Genomic DNA, 8,341 nt, shown 5'->3' with positions numbered 1-8,341 from the left:
GGTTGCGACTTTCAAATTTGAGTACGGATGAAGGAAGAAGCGAAAGAGTATAAAAAACGGCATTAATTTTACAACGTTGTATTTGTGTCAACCCTACCAGTTAGTTTATTGTTTATGCGTTTTATTTAGCAAACACGGCATCAGTTATCAGATGAATGGTTAGCCCATACAAATAACATGCATTACAGGTTAAATAACCGCAAATAGTCAAACATAAATAGTAGGGCTAAATATACATTTCTCATTAATCGTCATAATTAATGCAATACTTTACATTTCGGACTAGCGTTTAACATTAACTTTGCGACTCTGCCGGATAGAATAATACGGCTGGTAGTTTCCATCTATATAGCAAAAAACTAATACCTGTACGGTACATTGCCAAGAGGTAAAAGATTTTTTTTATATGAATAAATTAATGAATATGTCAGTATTTACTGTAGTACACCACCAACAGTACGAAAAACCGAAAAGCAATCAAAACACAGCGTACAAAATTTGCGGCCTTATCTCTACTTAGCGATCTCTTCAAGGCAATCAATGGCGTAAGACATACCCGTAGCTACAAAAAATAGATAGGTCGCGCGTATAACATCATCATCATCGTATCGACCCATTACCTCCCACAAGAGTATTACATCAGTATATTTGGTTACTATTTTAATATAAGAAATTAATGCTTGTTTTCACTAACAACTGACAAAGCAATGTCTAAATAAGTAACTCCTAATCAAAAATGATTCCGGAGCATACATTAGATAGATGAAATATGAATGAATAGATGATTTTTTTAATAATTGATGATTACAATTGTTTTTTTTTTAATAATTGATGATTACATTTCATCAATTATTAAAAAAAAACAATTTTTATTTCTTTCATCTGTCAAGTGTCAGTTTACGAGTCCACTAATCTTGCCGAGTCGCGAATCGGTTTTGTAACTTTAAACGGCGCCTGACGTCGTTAGAGATCACATAAGAGTTTGTGAAACGTTTCTATTTTCTAGGAATCACCTAAATCACTAGGCATCCGATTAAGGCGATGCCTAGGTTTATTGAAAACGGGCATAAGTATAATAAATTTAAAAGAAAAGAGACTGTTTAGTTTCTGTCTGCTGGTAATTAGATGCGGTATTCAAGCTGTCAATGTCGTCATGGATGATATCTTATAGATTTGATTGGCGGACCAAGCAGATTGCTCACCTACAAAGTGCCGCCCTGTGTGTTTACCTCATGTGCATGTTATTACTCCGGCAACCACACCCTTCAGACCGGAATACAGCATTGCAACAGTGCTGCTTTGCGGCAGAAATAAGCATAGTGGTAGTACTTCGCCGGACGAGCTCTGTCACAAAAAGCTCTATCACTACGCGACACTACCCTTGCTCGCGAGCTAATCTTTTACTAGTTATCCCTGTCCCTACTAATATTATAAATGTCAATGTAAGTTTGTTTGTTACGCTTTCACGCAAATACTTTTTACTCGATCCTCATGAAACTTTGTACACATATTTTTGGAGGTGTTAGAAATAATATAGGATACTTTTTATCCCGACATTAAGTTCGGTTCCTTTGGGAGAAGGTATGAGTGATTTTACACCATAACTCCGACAAATTATAACCGATTTACATAATTATTTTTGTACCATAGAGGTGTGTTTAATTTTACCCAAACTTTGGCTGGAGATAGAGGACAGAATTCCTCAGCGGACAGCAGCAAAACCCCTCATTTAAGGTTTAGCGATACTGAATAATTTAATCTTTTTTAGAACTACAACTAAATTTAATGCCACATTAAAAATCAAAATCAAACGCAGACGAAGTCGCGGGCAACAGCTAGTTAGTTATAAAAACAATATGTTCCTTGAATGATTCTATCTGTCAATTTTTAAAAGACAAAATCTGTATTTCGACGACTCTCAACCATATTAGTAAACAACTAAATTTCAAATTATATTTAACATAAAATTGACATAATGGGTATAACTGGAAACTTTTGGATCCAATGAAATCCAATTAAATAATGGATGTGATGAAAAGGGAAACACCAGTGTTCTCCTGGCAATATAAATAGGATAGATAGTAGTAAAGAGAAATACCACTGCAAATTTATAAAAATAATTAAACTTAAAACTTTTTATTGAAATAAGCATACTAGTATCTAAGACTTTTATGAAATGACTAGAATTATAATTTCACACAAGTTTTTGAATTTCACATAAGATTTTACTGAAAGTACAAATCGGTCTTAATTTTTTTTAAATAAATATTGCTTATTGGTTTGTAGTAAGTTGACTACCCACCACCACCACCAACCCATCGAGATATAAAATTATTATTTAAACATATTTATATCAAGAAGCAGTGATAGCCCATTGGGTAGGAGGCTCGACTTCACTTTCGGGGGGCTCAGTTCGAATCCAAGCACGCACTTACGCATCTAACTTTTCTAAGTTATGTGCGTTTTAAGTAATCACAATATCACTTGCTTCAACGTTGAAAACATCGAAAGAAGACCTGTGCATGACAGATCTAGATAATGTTCTCGAAGGCGTGTGGAGTCCACCAATCCGCACTGGGCCAGCGTGGTAGACTACGGCCTTGACCCCTCTCATTGTGGGAGGCGACCCTTGCCCTGTAGTTGGTCGGTAATGGGTAAATATGATGATGATGATATCAAGTTCTATATTGTTAGGTACCTCTATTTAAGATTATCAAAGTAATATCGGCAATGTTGTTCATACTCCTTGGCACAGTGGTCAGTGTGGTCTTTTTGGTGGGATATTCGATCCCCAGCAGGGACAATTTTGTAAATTATAGTTTCTGAATATTGTCTGGTCAGGAATCATGAGAAGTGCTGCAAAGCGTTTAAGCGTTCCGGTACGATGCCACGTTGAAACCGTAGGGATATGTGTTTCATAAAACCGCCAAACCTGGTTAGGTTATCCGCTAGGTTCCATCTTAGACTGCACCATAGGTAGGTAGTATAATTAATAAAGGTGAAGTAAAAAAGTCCTTTAAACACTGTGTTTAAAAAATTTCTTTACTTCCTATTAATTAATCTGCTGACATGCAACAATAAGATACCTATATAAATATAACATACGAGACACAACCCATCTTTATATGCTGGCACATATAAAAATTGGATATATCAAAAGATACGAGACCATATCTCTTGATATATCCTTGCTATTTATTTAGCTAAACTCCCTGTTATCACCGTTTCTTAGTGAAATGTTTTCTACCTTTGTTATTACCTTGTTTTTACGTACCAAGTATCGTTTTATTACATAAATTCTAGAGCATTCCCTGAAAGTTCTAAAATTTTTAGTGCTTTACTAATTTTGTCACCAGCCACCACATTCTTTGAATTAAATTTAGGTAACAGTTAATTCCTTTAGCATTCCGTTTCCGAAACATGAAAGCTTTCAACGTAAATTTCAAATAATCCTAGAGCTTCATACAAAAACAGTGTTTCCAGTGTTGTTTTTGTAAACTTGTAAACTAAGTTTTAGGAGCATGCAAGTTTCCTTTTGATACGAAAGATAAAAATAAAACTAAATTCAATAAGTAGTTTTAATAGTATATTTATAATAGGAAATTGTTTCTTTGTGTTTTATACGGCAGTTTAAGATTTTTTTTTGAAATATTTTTATTTGATTATAGCAATAGCAGATATAATATGTATGTGCGATTGCTTCAATTTCGCAAAGTAGTTTTGCCGGTCCTCCTTAATGTGAACCTGACAGTGCCCAAATAATGCTGAAAATATCGTAAGAGGTGAAAATCTCAAGGAGCAAGGTCAGGGCTATACACTGGGTCAGTGGGGTTATATTATATTTTTAAATGTAACCCTTCTAACGTCATCAAAACCAGCCAGATAAATATCGAACTATGACATTTGCTAAATGTAAATAAAATAAGCATTTATAATAAAATTAACTTAACTTAAATATTAAATATTTAGTCACAAATGAAACTGGTAGATAAATTCGAATGAAACCCGTGAGCTTCATAGTATAAGAAATTAAAAGAGTCTTCATTTTGTTTTAGGCCAGACAAATTCTCTGCATTACTTACCTGTATTTATTAGGGTCGCCACCTAAAGGGTCTAAGGAACTCGAGATTTTATGCGATGGAATAGTAACTCACAGTTCCGCTTTCTTAAACAAGACGTTTACATTTTTTTATTAGAATGGATAAAGATTAGTATGATGGATGGGGGTAGGTTCTCTTATATTAATAGGTTCTTCTTTATTTATGCATATTATTTCACCACAATAACTATTATGGATAGAGTACTCTCTCCCCTAGACAGCACGAAACATTTTGTGTGTTAGAAAATTGCTTAACACTGTACGCGCTCATTATTCGGGCTTCTAATGCTTTGGTCTATGACTATGATCCTCCAACAGATTTCATCTTCGCGGATTTAAAAACACCCAACAGAGGCCGATCGTAGCATGCAGAGTGAGTTTCAGTTTGTTAGTCTACGCACGAGTATAATTAAGTAAAACACACAATGCAAAACTAACTATGAAACATTGCCATCAATCGGCTTAGAACTTTTAAATATAATTATAACTTACATCAAATACTGCATTTAAAGTGTTGATAATCATCACAAAGTAGTGTTATTTATCGTAATAATTAAAATTTTGCTATTGTTATAATTTTAGGTCTAAATTGATGAAGCGTAACGTAATATAGAATGAAAGCCATCCGATATGAAAATTAATAGAAAATCTTCAACAATACAGTACCCGGTAAGTTCAAATCGGGGAAAATTTGCTACAGGCAACAAATATATATAACCTGTTTTCCTACAAGCTTGTTAAGAAAAGGCCCGTAAATCACAATGTTCTATTACCTGCGATATAAAAAACAAAGCACAAACATAGGGACAAATATGTGGACAGACATCAAATAAAATAAATAAATAAATATACTACGACAATACACACATCGCCATCTAGCCCCAAAGTAAGCGTAGCTTATGTTATGGGTACTAAGATGACTGATGAATATTTCTATAAATAATATACATAAATACTTATAATATACTAATAAACACATAGACACTGAAAAATATTCATGTTCATCACATAAATATTTTCCAGTTGTGGGAATCGAACCCACGGCATTGGACTCAGAAAGCAGGGTCGCTGCCCACTGCACCGTCAATAAATCTCAGCTAGCCGCCGGACACTGTCTGCACAAGACAATGAATTTTGGAAATCCCTTCATAAGAACAATTTCTATAGTTGGACTTCTATCGGTTGGTTTGAAGTACATAAAGGTAAGCACTACTTAATTTAATTTTAGGCAGTACAAAACTATATGAAGTTTCATATCAGATTAAGCCAAACCAAAACTCGTGTATAAGTTAGGGAGGTAATGTCCGTCGGGATTGTAGATGTTTACAAAAGATTGATGTCAAAGTTTACTAAACAACTAAACTTTGCGTAGTGGGTCGGACTTTGCGGTTTTACCTACCTTGTAATAATGTTAATTTGCTGTTAAATTTTATTGCAGAAAAATCCGGTTTTAGTCCCAGCGTACCTACTGAGGAACTTTTATTTTGCTTGACCCATTTAAATCTTAGCCACGAGAGCCAAGAGAGAAGATAAGGATGATTTTCATAAAAAAATTGACAGTCGATTTAAAAACAAACACTCGCAGTGATTACATAACGATGGTTCCGATACGTCCTAACTAATTTTATTCTATAATGATCTATAGAAATACTATGGCGTTAAAGATCAATTTCGGTCACAGTATTTTAATGATCTTATTAACTCTAAAAAATCTAATAGTTCAAGCGTAATCGAACGGAGTTTTATTGTGACAGCGCTGTCTACGACTTTGGCGTTCATCAGTTTTGTTAATTTCAGTGAGCTTCAGTGACAAATTTCGTAATTGAAAGGGTAAAAACGTTTTTTTTTTGCGACTTATGACAATGACCAAATTAAGATGAATCTTTAATACGATATAATTTCATGAACTTGAACTTTATCACCTGGTACTATATAGACTGATTTTTATGTAACTTCTAAAAAATACCAACGGCTATTCATAATATTCATTCATAATATTTAGTGCTATTTCCTACAAACAACTGAATTATTCTAATTGCAAAAGAGTTATTTTGTATGTATTATGTAAACAGAGGTCACAATGCAGTGGACTTATAAATAATATCTTAGACATGAAAATTAATAGTAATGATATCCTGAAGTAAGCAAGCAGTAATCTGAAAACATAATGGGAATAAAAGGAAACTAAATTTGGAATGAAATATCAGTTTATTATAAACAACATCATTCTTTCTCATTCATTATCAATACAATATTATTTCCAGATATTTAGTATAAGACAGAGCAAAATATATAATTAAAAGTAGATATTTTTTACAAAGTGATAAGAGATTTAATATTATTTTTGAAATTGAATAACCCAAAAATTAGTAAGTTCACGATAATAATATAAATAAACATATTATTTTCGAACTAGGTCGCACTAAAACGGGTGTAACATAAGCAAAGCTAGCTACGTAAAGTAGACTAACTTTACTAGTGCGTCACAATATTAGCGTTGTCTAAAGACGTCTCGTACTTCCTTAGGAATCGTAATGTGTCTATCAAACATTCTAGAATATTACAGATGCACGTAGTCATTAAGTATCATGGCCCAGTAACCTTAGTATGAGATTGGCACGTTCGACCTACCAAGTATTCAAAATAAAATAGACCTAATGTTATAAGTTTATAATCACATGTTATTATACTGTATAGATAATAAATGTATCTATATATATTTAATATTCCGCCAAGAGCAAAGGTTGTAAGAGTGTGGACGGATTTAAGCATTAAAACAAGGCTTTACTATGATGTTACCGATTTCCGTTTATCGATAACAAATCTACGGTTTTAGCGTACACATTATATACTGAGGTTACAGAGCCTTCTCAAGTTTAAAATTACTCAAGTGGCAAATTAACTAATTCTTCAATCCACAAAAGAGGTAGGAACGAAATTCGAAAGAAACATATTCTTACGTAAATAAAACAAAATAACAAAAAAACGCGCGTACCTATTTAACCGATACTATACGAAAATAAAACATTAACTCAAAACATTATTATCACAATAATTCCATAACCATTTTAATGACAACGAAATAATAAATTTTAAGATGAACATTTCATTTAATTTTAATCGTTCTTATTAATGGGCGTAATTTGTACAACAATTAAATTGTATTCATTAAAACAATTATGTACAATATTCCGAAATCTATCTACCAGTTCTATTTAAAATGAGCGTAAACATTTAACAATTGTGTACATCCAGAATAACGTTAGTAATCTTATTAATTAATTATTATATAATTATAACCAGATGACTAAATTATTTAGTAATAAATTAATATAACATTAGACGCCATGATACAATAATACAATCGCCACTCATAATTTATTGATAGTTTAGTAATGCTGATTGCACATTGGTTGTACCAGCGCAGAGCAATGCTTTTTGACAATGTTTGGAATACGAATAGAATACACGACACGCTTATTTGCCTGTATTTTGAAGTAGATAGGGGAACAAATTTCACTTACTGCTGCCCACTGTAATATGCAATCCACTTAAGGCAAGACATAATCAAGGTGTCTAACCCGCGTAAGCGGCGGCGTATAAATTTGCGACGGAGACGCTTTACTTAAACAGGCGCGTCTTAATATCCTTTAATCAATGATATACTAGTTGAACTTCTAGTTCCAAAGGCGGTTGAAGTGACGAAAGATTTTATGTTAAGTAAGTAAGTATAAGTACATAATATGATAAGTTCTAAAACAAACGTTTAGTAACACCTAATAGTTAGCTTTAGAATTATAACCAAACCCTTCAATTCTTAGATTTCAGACTGTATATCTAGTTCATTGTGGAGCATATTATATGCGGGACACATGTTGTGGTTAATTTTTTGCCCTTGTTGCCCAGGTTTTGCCTTAGCTTTAGCCAGTAGTCAGAAAAGGTGGGCTAGCGAGCCAAATGAGAAAATGTAACCTTTCGTGTGCGTATCACGACACAGTGTGTGAGTGCGAATGACTCATACAAAAACAATGTTTAACTTAATATACTTCGGTGGGTGTGCTCAGGAACTTTACAACCTTGTTCCTCCGTCCTCGTTCTACCATAGAACAGCGTGACGCCGTGAGCGGTGGCATCCTTATGTGATTGATATTCCATGAACACGCATGAAACGTTTTTATCCACGTTTCTAATACGTACCGCTAGGATGTGGAACGCCCTCCCGGCAACTGTGTTTCTTGAGTC

This window comes from Pararge aegeria, chromosome 1 (assembly GCF_905163445.1).
Source record: "Pararge aegeria chromosome 1, ilParAegt1.1, whole genome shotgun sequence".
NCBI classification, from domain to species: domain Eukaryota; kingdom Metazoa; phylum Arthropoda; class Insecta; order Lepidoptera; family Nymphalidae; genus Pararge; species Pararge aegeria.
The sequence above is the reverse complement of the archived record's forward strand: the minus strand, read 5'-3'. Positions refer to the sequence as shown.